General features: G+C 54.4%; 1 protein-coding gene across 7 annotated transcripts in view; it reads left to right on the top strand.

Moving 5' to 3' along the window:
* Positions 1-15,437, top strand: part of RGS3 (regulator of G protein signaling 3) — a 141,081-nt gene that overhangs the window by 105,513 nt on the left and 20,131 nt on the right. The window contains exon 1 of one of the 7 annotated variants that reach the window (XM_057724651.1): positions 3,772-3,875. The exons of 5 other annotated variants lie outside the window; for them this stretch is intronic. The gene's annotated coding sequence lies outside the window, so the exon portion shown is untranslated. Of the gene's footprint in view, positions 1-3,771; positions 3,876-3,905; positions 4,085-15,437 lie in introns of those variants that run through there. One more of the 7 variants, XM_057724650.1, reaches the window with a different exon arrangement.

Here is a 15,437-nt window from a genome sequence, read left to right as displayed (position 1 = left end):
CAACCCTGGCTTTCATTACCCCTGTCACCCACGCATAGGCCTGGCGCTTTCATTGGCCAAGGCAGTGAAAGCCTGAGCAGCGGCTGATGGGGGCTGAGGGTGGTCTTCGTCTGTCATATGCTCTGGAATTCCTGACCACACCTCTCCTTGGCTTTGTGCCCAGTTTCTGTCTTAGTGGCATCCCTCTCCTCCCCAGCCCGGAACAAAAATCTCAGTGGACTTTGAATCAGAAGCCAGGACAGGGAAGCTCATTAAATAGCCTTTGGCAGGTACCCTTCTTTTTTTGAGGAGGGTATTGCCAAGGGTCCACCTCCCCCAGGTGGAGTCTGCATCGGAAAGGAAGGCGGGTGGGTGGGTTTCCATCTGTTCACGGCTCATGACGGGGTCTTGCGAACACAGTTCCGGGTGGACCAGGCTTCCCAGTGGAGGCAGTGAGGGAAGACAGAGGGAGCCTTGCTGTGGTGCGGCTGCAGGGGGGCGGCCTGTCCAGGGTGTCTGGGCTGCACCCTGCTGCTGCGGTATTTCCTTAGGGGCCTCTCTGGAAGCTTGGGCTTTGCCTGTGGGTGCTGCTTCTCTTACAATGGGAGGTGCACATACACTGGCTCTGTGCTAACCCTCGCTGGTCCTAGCTCTGGAAGCTGCTGCCAGCGTGTCTGAACAGTGAGACGTTTGCCGGCGTGCTTGGGCTGTATAGCCAGCTGGCTTCTCAGTATGTAGCTGGAGGGCTCTGTTCCATGGGCCGCCCTGTGCAGTGGTGCAGGGCACAGTGCATAGTAGATTCGGTTTGATCCGTAGCTGTGCACTTACTGGTGACCTTGAGCAGGTTTTATTATCTCTCCACCTCTGTTTAACTGCCTGTAAAATGGGGACGCTAAACATCACATCTGATAGGGTTATGAAGATTTTGTGAGTCAATAATTGGAAAGTGCTTTGAGGAGTGCTGACACATGCGAAGTGTCAAATAAGTGTTAAATAAAATGCGGAGATTGATAAACGGGGCCCAGGCTCTGAGGGCCCAGGCGCTGACCCCGTGGCCTGTGGGCCACCTAGATCTCGTTGTTTCCTAGATCCCGAGTCCTCTGTACTGAATAGCACCATCATTTATGTAGGTCTGAGAAATATTGGGATGCAACAGAAGGAGCACTGGACTGCAAGGTAGCAATCTCGGGTCCCAACCCTGCCACTCAGTTGCTCTGTTTCCTTGGGAAAGTCACTTACCCACTCTGGGCCTCAATTTCATTGGCCACAAATAGGAAATAGGAGTAAAAGATCTCCAAGGGCCCTTCTGGTTTAGATAGCCTGCCTGACAGTGACAATCCCATCCTGCCCCAGGCAGTACACTGGGAGGGTCCACATGCTTTGTCGACTTGTGTCTGTAGCTATGGAGAGGCAGAGGGCAGTGGCCCCCTGGGCTCCCCAGGCCCTAGGTGCTCTCCTAGCCTGGCCTGACCTGCTCCTGGGCCTCAGGGCACTGAACTGCTGTGTCCTCTCCTCATTATCCTTGTGGTCCAGAGCACTGATGAATGCATTCTGGATCTGTTCTGGGCTCAGTGCCCTGGGTTGGCAGGGCTGCCCTGGCACAGTGTCTGATGATGGGTTCACTAGTCTGACTGTGTGCTTGGTGTCTGTCCTCCTCACTGAGCTGTCAGCTTGGTGAGTGCAGGGCCCTCATCTGCCTGCTCTCCGTCGCACCCGCAGGGCCCAGCACAGAACCTGGCCTGTAGTTGGTGCTCCGAAACTGTTTGTTGATTGCGAGGTGAAGACCCAGTTGAACTCAAGGACTCCTCTCTGCTCAAGGAACCCTATATTTGGGCTCTCCACCCCCTAAGGAATCTTATCCCAAGCACAAGAAATTCCATCCTGGGAACTCTCAGCCCCTCATTGGAACTGGTCATCTCCTGAGACTCACCTCCTTAGTTTCCCAAGACAAGATTGGGCCCTGCTTCCCAGGAACCTGCAGGATGATAGCCTTCCAATCTGGAAGGTTCTTGGGCCCTGCCAGGACTGCCTTGGCTCTGCCCCCAGGGACAAGACAAAGCATTGATTGGAGTGTGTACATGCCCAGCTCAGATGAGGGCTGTTCTGAGTTGACCCTAATAAAGAATGTTTTCTTATGTCAGCATGCATGAGTATGCTGGTATGTGTGAGAGAGACAGGAATAGGGAGTCAGAGGCAGGGTCAGGGAGGCAGGCAGAGATGGACATTCAGAGACACTGAGACTAGTACAGGGGAAGTAAGAGGCAGCAGAACAGCACTGCAGCCCAGGGTGGCCGAGGCAGGGTGAGGTGGGAAAGGAGGATGGGGTGCCTCCTGCCCCTTTTTTTCTTGGCTGACATCCAGGGTGCCTGCCACTCAGGTGGTAACATGTTCAGGTTGGAACTGGCTACTCGATGGACACCTCTGACCTGGGCCCCAGGCACAGCCCAGGGTATGTTTGTTGACATCAGACAACCAACTGCAGCAGCCGTAGCCTCAGCCTCGAACAGCTTTGCGCTGGCAAGACAGCTTCCAGCCACAGTGGGGCTGCGCAGTGGTTTCAAGCGAGCACCCTAGAGTTGGACCTACTTGTCTTCAAATCCTACTGGTCTTCAAACAACAAGCTGTGGGCAGCTTCTGCTACCATTCCCTACCTTGGATTCTTCGTCTATAAACAGGGTAATAGTATTGCCTGCCTCACAAGGTGCCGATGAGGATTAAATGAAATAATGAAGGCCAAACTCTCAGAATAGTGCCTGGCCGGGGATCACTGAATCCTCTATTACCCCTGCAAGTAGGTAGGTCAAGGGTTGTCAGCCCCATTTTACAGATAGGGAAACCCAGGCTCAGAGATGGGTAGGGACTTGCTCAGTGATACCCAGTCAGCCAGGGCTGGAGCTGGAACCTGAATTGGAGACCCTAGCCTCCCAATTCAGTGCTCTCCCTCTGCCTCACCACAGTCCCTCTGCTAGGGACATCTCCTTCACTTGTGATCCTAACTCTTGGGCTGTTGTAATGTGTTCCTCTCAGCCACTGTATTGGGGGGAGGAAGCCCCAGGCTCCCTGTCCACCTCTGATTGCCCAGATTTGGCACACAAAAGTGCTAAATAAAAACATGTGTGTTGGGCTGTGCTGATGGTGCTGCCGGAAGGGGACTGAAGCAGCCACTCCCCCACCCCGGGGGCGGTGGCATTCTTGGAGGCAGTGCACGTTGCTGCAGGACCCCGGGTTACACTGCAGCCACCCACAGGGATGAGAACCGTGTGGGGGTGGGGGTTTGCCGGGGAAGCCTTGGTGATTGGCTCCGTCCTGCCGGGGAGCTGGAGCCTCAGCCAGTGGGTTGCGCTGCCCCCGCTGGGGGAGCCCTCAGGATGTGTGTGGGGTGCAGCCGGCTCAGGATCCCAGTGCCGGAGAATGCTGCTGTGAGCGGTGGATGCCTCTCCCTCCAGAGCGGCACTCGGGTTGGGGGTGGGGGGCAGGCCGGGTCCTGGGGACGGGCGGCAGGGGAGCCAGGGCTGGCGCATGTGAGCCTGTAACCCGCGAGCTGGCCGGGCTCCTTGCAGGCTGAAGGACGGGGTGGCTGAGGACTCTTCCTCGAGACATCCTAGACTCCTTCTCAGATGAAAGTGTCTTGGGAAATTACAGAGTTTTCTTTTTGATGGAAGAAAGAAATCCGGCCTCTCTCCAGGGTGGTGGCAGCGGGCTGGACAGGGTGTGTGTTTGGGAAGGGCGCTGGAGGAGGAGGAGGAGGAAGAGGAGGAGGGCAACGAGGAGGAGGAGGAAGAGGAGGAGGGACGAGTGATGCAAGGGTTTTGAAAACGCTACCTAGATGTGGGAGGTGGAACCTGGTCATTTGGTTCTGCTTTTCCCAGCAGGTATCGCTCCCCTGGGGAACTTGGGTAAGTCCATAAATAGCTCTGCTGACACAAAGGAGCTCTGTCTGGGGAAGGCAGCCGCTTGACACGGCCGCCAGGAGCTGCCACAGCCACGGCCGCCTGCCCGCCTGCGGGAGGAGCCGGGCGGAGACCCGGGGCGGGCGGAGACCCGGGAGGGCGGGCTGGCAGGAGTGGCAGCCAGGAGTCCCGGGGTCCCTGCTGGAGTGTGCTGGGTAGGTGCCTCGGTGTCTGGGGGTGCCAGGGGGTATGTGTTGTGGGCGAGGGGCTCTTGTCCAGGCCACCTTGTGCCCCTGTTTCTATTGTTTCTTCCCCAGAGCAGCCATTGGTAGGCATGTTGCAACCAAACCATGTGTGTTCTGCTCTGAGATGGTGTGTGTGTGTGTGTGTCTGTTTGTCTGTGTGTCTGTCTGTCTGTCTCAGGGGGGTGGGGGCCCTGCAGGGCTAGGGGCACGCTTCTACTGTGTGCTGCTCCCACTTCTAGGCTGGTCAGCCGGCTTTTCTTTCCGAGAGAAAGGAATGTTCGGTGACCAGAAGTCGGGACGCTGCATGGGGAGGGAGCACTCAGCCAACAGTGCCGGCGATCATGTCAGGGATGCTGACTGCACACGAGGGATCAGGGTGGCCGTTCTTGCCCAGTTCCATGAGGGGAAGGAGCTGGTCTCGGGGGCTGGTCTGGGGCAGGGGGGCGGGGGTTGCGTCTGATCCCTAAGGCTCCTGCTGTAATGTCCACTGGAAGTACAAGCAGAGATGTCCTGCCTCCTTAGCTCCTTGGGAAAGGTCCTGCACCTGCTCCTTTGGCTCCCACTGAGACCCGTAAGGAAGAGGATAATTGTTGGGGATCCATTCACCCCACAGAGCTAGCCACTGGAGCAGACAGAGGCCGATTCTTTTATCAGCTTGGAGGCCCCACATCTCTACTCTTGTCCTGAGGTGTCCAAGAAGAACCCTTGTGCCCTGGGACCTCAGGGCTGAGGAAAGCCCAGGTCTGGAGAGCGGAGGGGCTGTGCCCAAGTTCACACAGCAGGTCTCTGGCCAGGACCAGGATGGAGGACGTCTGCCTCCTGGAACAGTGAGGACAGGATATGTGGGCGCCATTACCCTGACCTGAGCTCTGAATCTGGCACTCCTGGCTTGAGATACAGGGCCACCAGGCCCCTCACCAAAGACTTGCCACATCCTGCTGCCCTCAGGCTTCATGGCTGGGGGCTATCTGGCTCCCTCTCGAGATGGCTGGAGTGGGTGTACCTCCTGGAAGGAAGGAGCTGCAGTGCCTGCCCCGCCAATGCCCGCGGGATCCCAGCCAGGGCACTGCGGCCATCGTCAAAGTTTCCACCAGGGCCCCTTGAGTCCTCCACACCCAGCCAAGGGGCACCTCCCCTCTTCCCCAGCCCTAGCACATGGCAAGGCGTAGCCTAGGGCGGGCCCTGCGGGGAGCCACGTTCCACAGCAGGGCCCGCTCCAGGCCCAGCCTGGCATCTGCTGCAGCAGGGGGATGGTGAAGATAGAGGCAGCTGAGGTGAGTGACCCCGTGCTGGGAAGCCTCCAGGGCTTTGAACCAGAGATCATTGATGAGGCTTCTGATTTTACATATTTGGTATCAGTGAAACGACCCCACCCCCTAGCTTTCTTGCCTTTGCACATGCTGTTCCCGCTGCCCGGAGAGCCCATCTCTTCTCTTCTCTCCAGGTCTTAATCCTACCCAGACTTCCATGACTAGAGCAAATACTCCAGTTGGAATCTGTCTCTCCACTGGTGGCGGTACCCACTGTGGTTGCTTCACATCTTATTAATGTGGGATGTGTGCCTTATGCATCCCTTGGTCCCAAGGGCCTGACCTGGGGCATGATAGGAAAGGGCTCAGGTAGGTTTCCTTGAGGACAAGCTCTGATGTCCAAGTCAGCTCTTTCTACCCATCTCCTAGCTTTGCCTGGCAGACAGTGGGCACTACCAACCTGAGGCCTGGCGAGGAGTCCCTTTGGAGGGGCTGTAATTTCTGTGTGTCAGGGTTCCTTCCACAGAGCCAAGGGGTTGGGGGTTGGGATTTGATAGGCGATGAGACAGGGAGAACTTGGCTTCAGCCTAGCTGAGGCCCCAGGGAAAGCCCGCTCAGGGATCATGCTGAGCTGGGTGGTGTGGTGTCCACTCCATGGCCTGGGCCACAGAAGGTAGAGCGGGCAGCCGCAGCTGGTTTGAATGCGATGCTCCCGATCCTTTGCAGAGACTACAGTAGCTTGGAGCTCAGATTGGGCCCCGTTAGGATGGTGCCGACCAGGGAGGTGGATTGGAGGGTTGGGGTGGGTGTGTGGTTCTCAGCCAGTGGTCTGCCTGGCTCCCGCAGAAGAGGTGCGAGGAGGGAATGCCCACTCCCCGCTGGGTTCCTGGGGGCCCTGAGAACCTCTTCTTGTTCATTCTCCCAAGGGCCTAGAATAGCTGAGTCTGTTTGCCTTCTGGACAGACACAGGACTGAGGCAGGAGAGGAAGGACTTGCCTGAGGTTACAGGCGACTCAGCAGCACAGCGGGGAAGAGAACCCAGATCTCCGGATCTCCCACCCAGGTTTCCCTGCATCACACTAGCTGGATGACTCAGAGCACCTGGCTTTCATCTTGGTGCTCCCTTTTTGGGGGACTCCCTTAGTGACACATTCCTTTCCATGACCCCCAACTTGCTAGCTAGAGCCCGGTTTCCTCTGAAAAAGCAATGTGTGCAGTAGAGAAAGCCCTGGCCCGGCCAACAGGCTGGAGACTGAGGTGCAGTCTGGTCCTGCTCGCTGGATGATCTCAGGCAAATCTACCTTTTTTTCTGGCTCAGCTTCCCCTTTGGAGCAACCAGGGACTGGACCAGGTGTGGCCAGGCCCCTTCCAGCCATCCAGAGAATCTTCCATTCTCTGCAGACCCTCTCCTCTTCCTGGGTTCTGAGAGTCACTGGTCAAGGCCAGGGTCTGGCTTCTCAGGGAAGCGACCCCCAACCTGTTCCTCAGGCCCTTCTAGTCAGAAGCCTTCTCTTGCAAGCTGGAGCCCAGGCTGAGTCTGGGAGGTTTGTTGTTGTTTGTGGAGCCAGGCCGTTTCCAAGATGTCATTGCTCAGGGAAAACCGTCATTCCTCCCAGGGATAAACAGGCTGCTTATGGCTCAGCCCGCTAAGCCTGGAGAGGCTGGAGCTGCTCACAGAAGGCCAGCCAGCCTCGGCCCCAGGGAGCCGCCACCTTTGCCTACACAACCAGCTGGGTGGGGGCAGGACTGGGGAGAGGGGTGCTGGGGCCATGAGCCGCTTGAGAGATTGGAGCTTCAAGGCACGGAGGAGAGGGGAAGGGGTCCCAGGAGACCCTCTTCCTCTGGCAGGGGGCTTAGGTCACTCGATGTGTGGAGAGCTGCCAGGTGTGCCCTCTGCTTCAGATGGCCCCGGGCTTCTCCCCTCTCCCTCTGCCATGAGCCGGCCAGCCTGCCCACACCTGGCATTGGGGCTGAGGCTGCTGCTGGAAAACTGTCAGCAGCTCCCAACTTAGAAAGGTGGGGGGTGTGGTAAGTTATTTGGAACCCGGTGCGCTCTCTGCCGCGTAGCCAGGGCTCTCTGTGGTATCCTTGGTTACCTCTTGTTGGGGTTAGCCTCAGACTAATGGAAGAACTCAGACACTCGGGGCAGGGTGATGGGGGTTGGGGGGGGCGGTGCGTGGCATGGGGAGAGGCTGAGGAAGAGCTGGCCAGAGCCTCTGGGAGACAGGTGGCTGGCCACAACCTTGAAAAAAGGCTAGAGGCAGCCACGAAGAGGACCGTGGAATGCAAGGTGGTGGGCCTGTCCCCCTCCTCAAGTCAAGGGTTGTAACTGTGCCCACCCAGAGCTCTGAAACCTTCATTACTCACACCTCCATTAATGAAGTTCCCAGTTGATTCAAATAGCAGCTCTGTAATTGCTTTGTCTGCCTGCCTGTCTGCCTGCCTGCCTCCCTCCCTTCCTCCCTTCCCTCCACATGTGTCAGATACCTATTATGCACCATGCACTGGCCAGGTACTGGAGGTAGAGGTCCAATCTTTAATCTAGTGCCAGAGATGGGCGTGTAATGGATGATAACAAGACTGCTTTGCCAGGGAGGCTCATGGAGGGGAAACCCGGGGGAAGCTTCCAGCCCAGCCCAGGAGCCCCAGAGAAGCTTCCTGCGGGAGGCAAGATTGAATCTGGATGCACACATGCTTGCCCATCAAAGGAATAGATCTCCATCTCAGTCTGCCCACCCCTCTAGGGTGTAGACATGATTCCTGCCCAGCCACAGAAATCGTCATGTGCTCTGACTTATCTCAGGGGAGGCCGTATAATGTTGTGTGCAGGTGCGTGGGCTCTGGACTTGAGGGCAGGCTCTCCCACTTTGCAGTTGGGCAAGACACAGAACCTCTCGGTGCCTGCATTTCCTCAGGCAAGGGCCCAACATCATCGGGGTAAAGAGATGATGTGTGTACAGGAGGGGCTGTGTGCATGCTGACACTGAGTCATGGGGCAGTGGGGGTGTCCCTGGCACCTTCCCTTACTGGTGGCTGTTGCTGAGTGCGATGATGTGGGTGAAATGAAGCACTTGGCGTGGGGTCTGAGACAGAATGGGCATTCGCTGAACGGGAGGTGGAACAGTAGCTTTTGGGGGTGGGGTGGGAAAGAATCAGTCAGAATGTGCCACCAGACCCTGGGATGAGGGCTTTTATTTGCTTTTTAAGTAAACTTTTAAGTTGAAATGTAAAATACAGCAAGGGTAGAAGTATGTAGCCAGTGAATTTTCACAATGTGAACAAACTCTCCAGGTCAAGAAACAGAACATTCTAGTACCCTGGGAACCTCCCCCGCCCCCTGGCCGGCACCCCCTTCAGTCACTCCAATGGTAACCCCTGTCCTGACTTCTCTCACTGGGTAATATTGCCTGTTTTTGAATGTTGTATACGTGGAATCATTGAGTATGTGTTCTTTTATGCTGACTTCTTCGGATCAGCATTTTGATGGTGAGATCCGTCAGTGTTATCACACACAGTTTTATTTTGTTCACCCCCATTGCTGTGTGGTCTTTCATTGTGTGAATACAGGTGCCACAATTTATCCATTTTATCATTGATGGATGTTTGGGTTGTTGCCAGTTGGAGGTTATCATGGATAGTACTACTATGAGTATACGTGTCTTTTGATGCACTATAATATACTTTTCCGTTGGGTAAATACTTAAGGTTTGCAATTGCTGAGTCATAAAGTTGTATATAATTAGCTTTAGTAGATTCCATTGTATAACTTTCTAAAGTGTGACACCAATACATCCTCTTCAAGCAGCGTAGGAGAGCACCTGTTGTTCCACATCCTCACCAACAGAATTGGCATTAGCTATTGTGATATCTAATTGTGGTTTTAATTTGCATTTCCTTTATGACTAATGAGGTTTAGCACCTTTTCATATGTTGATTGGCCATTTGGATAATCTCGTGAAGTGCCTGTTCAAGTCTTTTTTCCAGTTTTCTGTTGGATCGTCTTTTTCTTATTGACTGGAGGGAGCTTAAAAAATATTCTGGGTATGTGTTCATTGTTGGATATGCGCATTGCAAATGTCTCCTCCCACTCAGTGGCTTGCCTTTTCACTCTTTTCTGAAGAATAGAAGTTCTTCATTTTAATGCAGTCCAACCTGGCAATCTTTGTCTCTATGGAGAATGCTAATTGAATCCTGTTTCTTTGCCTAATACAAGGTTGTAGATATATTCTCCTGTGTTTTCTTCTGGATGTTTTATTGTTTTATGTTTCATATTTAGCTCTAAAATCCACTTGAAATAGATTCTAATGTAAGGTGAATGTAGAGGTCAAGACTCATTTTCTCTGGGTGTGTATATCCAGTTTATTCAAAAGATCATCCTTTCTCACTGTTGGTCACTATTACCTTTGTCAGAAATCAAGGGGCAGTAGGGTGGGCTGAGTTTTGAAAGATGCACGGGAGTTCGCCAGGTGGACAGAGGAGGGGAGAGTGTTCTGGGAGGAAGTACCGTGAGCACAGGTTTAAAGGTGCCTAGGAGGAGGAGGACAGTGTATCTGGGGAACTACCAAGAGTTCAGCCTGGCTGGAGGGAAGAGGGGAGAAATGGTGTGGTGGAGAGGTCAGTCGGCAGGGACAGGCACACAGGGGAAAGAGCTGGGACACCAGAGGGTTGGGGAGGATTTAAGCAGGAGGGGAATACAGTCAGGCTTGTGTAAGGGAGATGAGAGACAGTCCCATGGTAGAAGGATGAGTTTAGAGCAGATTGTCAACCCAGACACACCCAGCCTTGACATCACCCCCAGCAGAGACAGAGCATGTCTACTTCAGGGAGGCAGTGACAGAGGTAGCAGCACACCTGGGGCCTTGGAGGATGACCTTTGGCTGCAGGTTTGCGGCTGAGTCCAATGGCCAGATATACATTCTAGTGTCCTCGAGTGGAAAAGCTTCCCCCTGCCCCCACCCCAGCCCTCCACCTAGTGCCCACAGCACTGCAGGCCCTCAAGGAGGAATAGTTTAGGAACTGGAGCAGACAGACAAGATGGGGAATGGATCTCTGGAAAGGGGGTGCTTTCTGCTTCTCCCATCCTTGATGCACCCACAAGGATCCTGGCCTTGCCTTGGACCCTGAAAACAAACCCTTCCAGGCTGGCTGAGATCCAGAGCTGGACAGACACCCTCCAGGAGAGGGCGGCCTAGACGGGGGAGTCACGCAGTGGGCCAGACGGACCCAGCCTAGAAGCTGAGTGCAGGCTCGGCTACGCCCCCAGCCTCCAGGGCCTTTGGGCTTGGCCTCAGTTTTCTCCCCTGAAATGTACAGATAATACTGCCCCCACCTTAGGGCTGTGGTCAGAATATGTCAAGTGCCTTCTCCTGGAGTGGAATGCAGGGGAGGGGACTGGTGGTGGTGATGGGAGAAGGAAGTATGATTACAGGGATTGCAAGTGTTTATTGAGCACCTGCTATGTGCCAGGTCCCTCTATCTGGATGGTCTCCCAACAGTACTGTGGTATAGGTACTTGCTACTTCTGTCACCTTTTCACAGATAAGAAAATTGAGCCTTAAAGAGGTTAAGCAGCCTGCCCGAGGGCGCTGAGCTGCAGGGTGGCAGGGCCAGGATCTGAACCTGGATTTGTCTGTCTCCAGATCCCAGATCTTCACCAGCAATAGGCTCCCCTCTTCCACCCTTGGCTCTGAAATTGCTCCCCATTCTCCGAGCTCTTGCTTAGCTGTTCTCTAAGCCTGAAACTTGGGGGTTGGTCTCTGGTGTCCGCCATGAGGGAGAGTTGAGAAGTCGATCAGAGGTCATGGCCATGGGCTGAGCACTGCTGTGCCCCAGGTCCTGCCGCCTGCCCCATAGCATCCCTGCAAGGGAGGTGTCACTGACGCAACCACACGGTTAGGAAGCGGGACTCAACCCAGGCCTGCCTGATTCCACATCCTGGTCTCTTGACCACAGTGCTATTTGTGCCCTTCCCTGGGGTCCTCCTAGCTTGGCAGAGCTCTTTTGTTGGATCAACCTAGGATAGAACATCACGGAGAAACCACACACTTCTAACTCTCCCTGGCAGTGAAGGGGTCCCTGGGAAGGAGGCGGTTTGGGAGGGTCACCAGGTATATGTAATTTTGTACCAGCCCTCCCCTCACTGGGTGAGTCAGACATCCACCCTTCAGTCTCCACTCATTTGGGGTAAGAGCAGGGACCCTGAATCTGGTATTGCTCACCACTGCCTAGCACAGTGCCTGACCCAGGTGGGAGCTTGGCAAGGTCTTTTGAAGACAGGGAGGGAGGAAGAGAGGAAAGGCAGTGAAAGGGGCAGGGAAGAAGATCATGGGGCAGTAGAAGGAGCAGGGCTTTAGAGCCAGGCAGACCATGTTTCCATTCTGACTTCTCTACTTAACTCAGTTTTTGACCTCTTGTAAGTTACTTATCTGAGTCCCAGATTCCTTATTTGCAAAATGGAAGCAATGCTACTGACCTCATAATGTTGCTGGACATGAGAAAGTGTGTGTAAAGCAACTGTCACAGTGCCTGGTGTCTAATAGATGCTCAATCAATGCTTTCTCTCTTCCCCTCTCCACCCATCTTTTTCACTGTTTTCTGTTTCCACCATCTCTAGTTCCACCTTCCCTATCTTTACAGCACCAAGTAAACGTTGCTTTCAGGGTAAAGTCCGAATTCCTTAACGTAGCCGTGCTTCTGCTCTGTGGAATCACCTGCACTTCCTCAAATATTCCATGCTGTCTCTGGCTTTGGCCTGGATACCCTCTCCCATCCCTTTCCCCGCCATCCCAGTCTTTCCTGCTGTCTCTGTGCTTCCATAGCCCCCTGGGGTGGTGGCGGGTGGGTAGGAGATTGACATGGGCTCCTTACCTGGTTCTCTCACCCGTAGACCCAGCACCTTCAGGGAAAGACATGTGTCTTGCCACCATCTGGCTCGGGTGCCCCGCACAGGCCCTGGCACTTGGCTGGGGCTCTGTAGGTATTTGCTGAATAATTCAGGGTTGGGAGAGGGGTGAGTAAGCCAGGGACACAATCCTGATGAGGCAAAGCAGAGCCTTCCTAGGGTTGTGAGAGTGGGGCAGGCCGGGCCTTGGCAGGGGAGCAGAGAGCCCACTAGCCGGGACATCCCAGAGAGCACTTAACTGGGCTCCAAGGGATAGGCAGGAAGTGGACTTGAGGAGGTCTAGATAGTAAGGAAATGAGACAGTGCACGTGCACACACCCGGACCGGGAGGAGAAAGGGGGTGCCAGATGGGAAGGGAGTGGTGGTGGAGCCCACAGGAGAACTGGCTCCTGAGCAGAGAGCCCGGGGTGGGGCAGGAGAAGCCCATGGGGCCATGCTCACCTTCTGACGGAGACGTCAGTCACCACAAGGATAGGAAGAAGCGGGGGAAACGTCTGCTCTCCACTTGCATGGCTTTCAGATGAGAAGGAGGCTAGAGGTGTAGAAGGGGTCTTTGGGGCCGTGGGGCGTCAGAGACTGCGAGTCCAGGCCCCCCATGCACACAGAAGACGCAAGAGGAGAAGGGGCTTGGCGAGGTGGTGACAGGGGGCACAGTACCGGAAACGCAGACCTTAGGAGCTGCTTCCCCTGGGCATTCAGGAGGGTGGTGGGCGTCTCAGCAGGCTCCAAAGGCCAGGCCTGAGGGCATGTTATTCTGACTTAGCCAGGTGACAGTGCCAAGAGCAGGGAAGGTTTCTAAGAGGGATCCCCTCTTCTCACTCCTCAGGGCTTCCTCTTCTCTGCATGTTGGCTTTGTCCTGAGAGGTTCTGAAGGGGTGAGCAACTTCTCCTCTGTGCCTCAGTATTGCTTTCAGTACAATGGGTATGCTCCCTGCTCTGGTGTGTTGCCTGCCTTCTTGAGCCCTGACAGATCCATGAGCTGTTGTGTGATTCTTTAGGGACAGAGAATTTTCAGTCTGCAGTCAAATTCCTCCTGCTTCCTTTCTCTCCTCCTGCAGTTGGGCCTCTGTTCATAGGGAGCGTGAATGGGTAGCTGACTCCAGAGGGCTGGCCAGCTGCCCATCCTGGGCCAGGAGCTGCCGAGGCCCTGTCTCTTCTGCATGGGCTCCTTTACAGAGGAAGCTCCATGTATGGCAACTGGTACCACACTAGGTTCTGGTCTGGATTCTAGTCCTGGTTCTGTTGTGTGACCTTGGGTGTATTGCCTCCCTTCCCTGGGCTTAACCGGGGCAGCGCCCCAGAAATTTCTGGGGAGTCAAAAAAAAGTCTAGATGCCTGGGCCCTACTTTTGGGGACTCTTTTCCAGTGGGTCTGGAATTGGGCCCAGATACAGATATTTTTTAATGTTCCACAAGTGCTTCTAAAGTATATCTCTCTGTTGAGAACCAATAGTCTAGATTAGTACTTTGCAAACTTTAATATGCAAATGAATCACCTGGAATCTTGGTTAAATGTGGATTCTGATCCAGTAAGAGTGGACTGAGGACTGAGATTCTGTATTTCATATGAGCTCCCAGGTACTACTGCTGCTGCTGGTTCACAAGTCACACTCTTAGTAATAAGAATCTAGATGGTTTGTGAAGTTCATTGGATTACCCATTTATTCATCCTTTCACCCATTCATCCATTTATTCATCATCAACTCCCTCTTAAAATGGGGAGTGGGGAGAGGTGAGGCTAGAGGGAGAGACAAAGCCCAGAGTCTTCCAGGGCTACAGAATTTGGACCTTATCTGGAGGGCACCAGGGAACCATGTCAAGGTTTTAAGCCGAGGAGTGATAGGGTCAAATTCACATTTAGAAGACTCCTCTGGCAGAGCACAGAGAATGAGTAGAGGGGTATGGACCATGGCTGGGAGGTCAGTGTCAATCCCATTGAGAGATAACGTGGTCTTGAGGCAGGTGATGGTAAGTGAAGATGGAGAGAGTGGATTCTTTTTTTTTTCTTTTTAATCAACTTTATTTTTCAGAGTAGTTTTAGGAATTGAGAGGAAAGTACAGAGAGTTCCCAATACTTCCTGTCCCTGCACACACAAAACCTCCCCCAGTGGAAAGATTCTTAAGATTTTACAAGAGACAATCAAGGAGAATTTGGTGATTGGCCACGGGGGTGGCAGTGAAGAGAGAATGATACCCAGGTCTCTGGTTCGGGCAGCTGGCGGTGGCATCATTGATATAGAGACTCCGAGAGGAGGAATGGGCTGGGGGGAAGGTCAGGAGTTCAGTTTGGGGGTGTGCTGACTTGGGAGCACTAGTGGAATACCCGGAAGGAGGTATCTATCTCCGTGCCTGGGCTCCAGCCAACATGTGTCCTCTCTGCCCCCCAGGGTGCTCGCCTTCCTGGCTCGGGGCCTTTGCCTGTGCTGTTTGCTCCCTTGTGAGCCCATCCCTGCCCACAGAGCAGGCTTCAGCCTCAGTGTCCTTCCAAAGGGTGGCTTTCCCTCACGCCCCTCTGTTCTCTTGTGGGACCTTACAGTTTTCCTTCTCATTATGGATCACAGTGGTTTTCAAACTGTTTCTGTGGGTGATGACTTGGTTCATGCCAGTCCTTCCGCTCCAGCCTGTAAACTCCACCAGGACAGGGATCATGTCCTTCTTATTCTTGTATCCACAGAGCATAGAACATCCTGAGAGAGGACAGGTCTGGGCTGGCAGCGGGGACTGGGTATTGTCCATGGCCAGATGGTACAGATGGTGCTTGTTGCCTGGGGAGTGGATGGGTGCTCGATGGAGTGTGCGGGCCTGAGACGAGGGAGTGGGGCTGGAGCAGGTTCCAGTGAACAGGACACAGGCCGAGAGGCCCGCGATGGAGTGGAGAAGGAGGTCATCGGCTCGGTCAGAGGAAATCCAGGGAACGAAGCGTCAAAGCTGGGCCATGCTGTGGTGGTCGCGGCTGCCGTTTATAGAGTGCTTGTGTACACTAGCTGGGTGTACGTCAGCTCAGTCATTCCTCCCACAGCATCCTATGTTATGGCTAAGGAAACTGGGGCCCAAAGAGGTTACCCCGAGGTCATCCAGCCAGTAAGTGTGAAGTGGAATCAGTGTCCAGAGCTCTGCCCAGTGTAAGCTGCTGCCTCCATCCTCCTGGACTTTGCCAGACCTGTCGCAGTGGG

Source organism: Hippopotamus amphibius, chromosome 2, assembly GCF_030028045.1.
Source record: "Hippopotamus amphibius kiboko isolate mHipAmp2 chromosome 2, mHipAmp2.hap2, whole genome shotgun sequence".
Classification (NCBI taxonomy): Eukaryota; Metazoa; Chordata; class Mammalia; order Artiodactyla; family Hippopotamidae; genus Hippopotamus; species Hippopotamus amphibius.
This window is presented reverse-complemented; position numbering and strand designations above follow the sequence as displayed.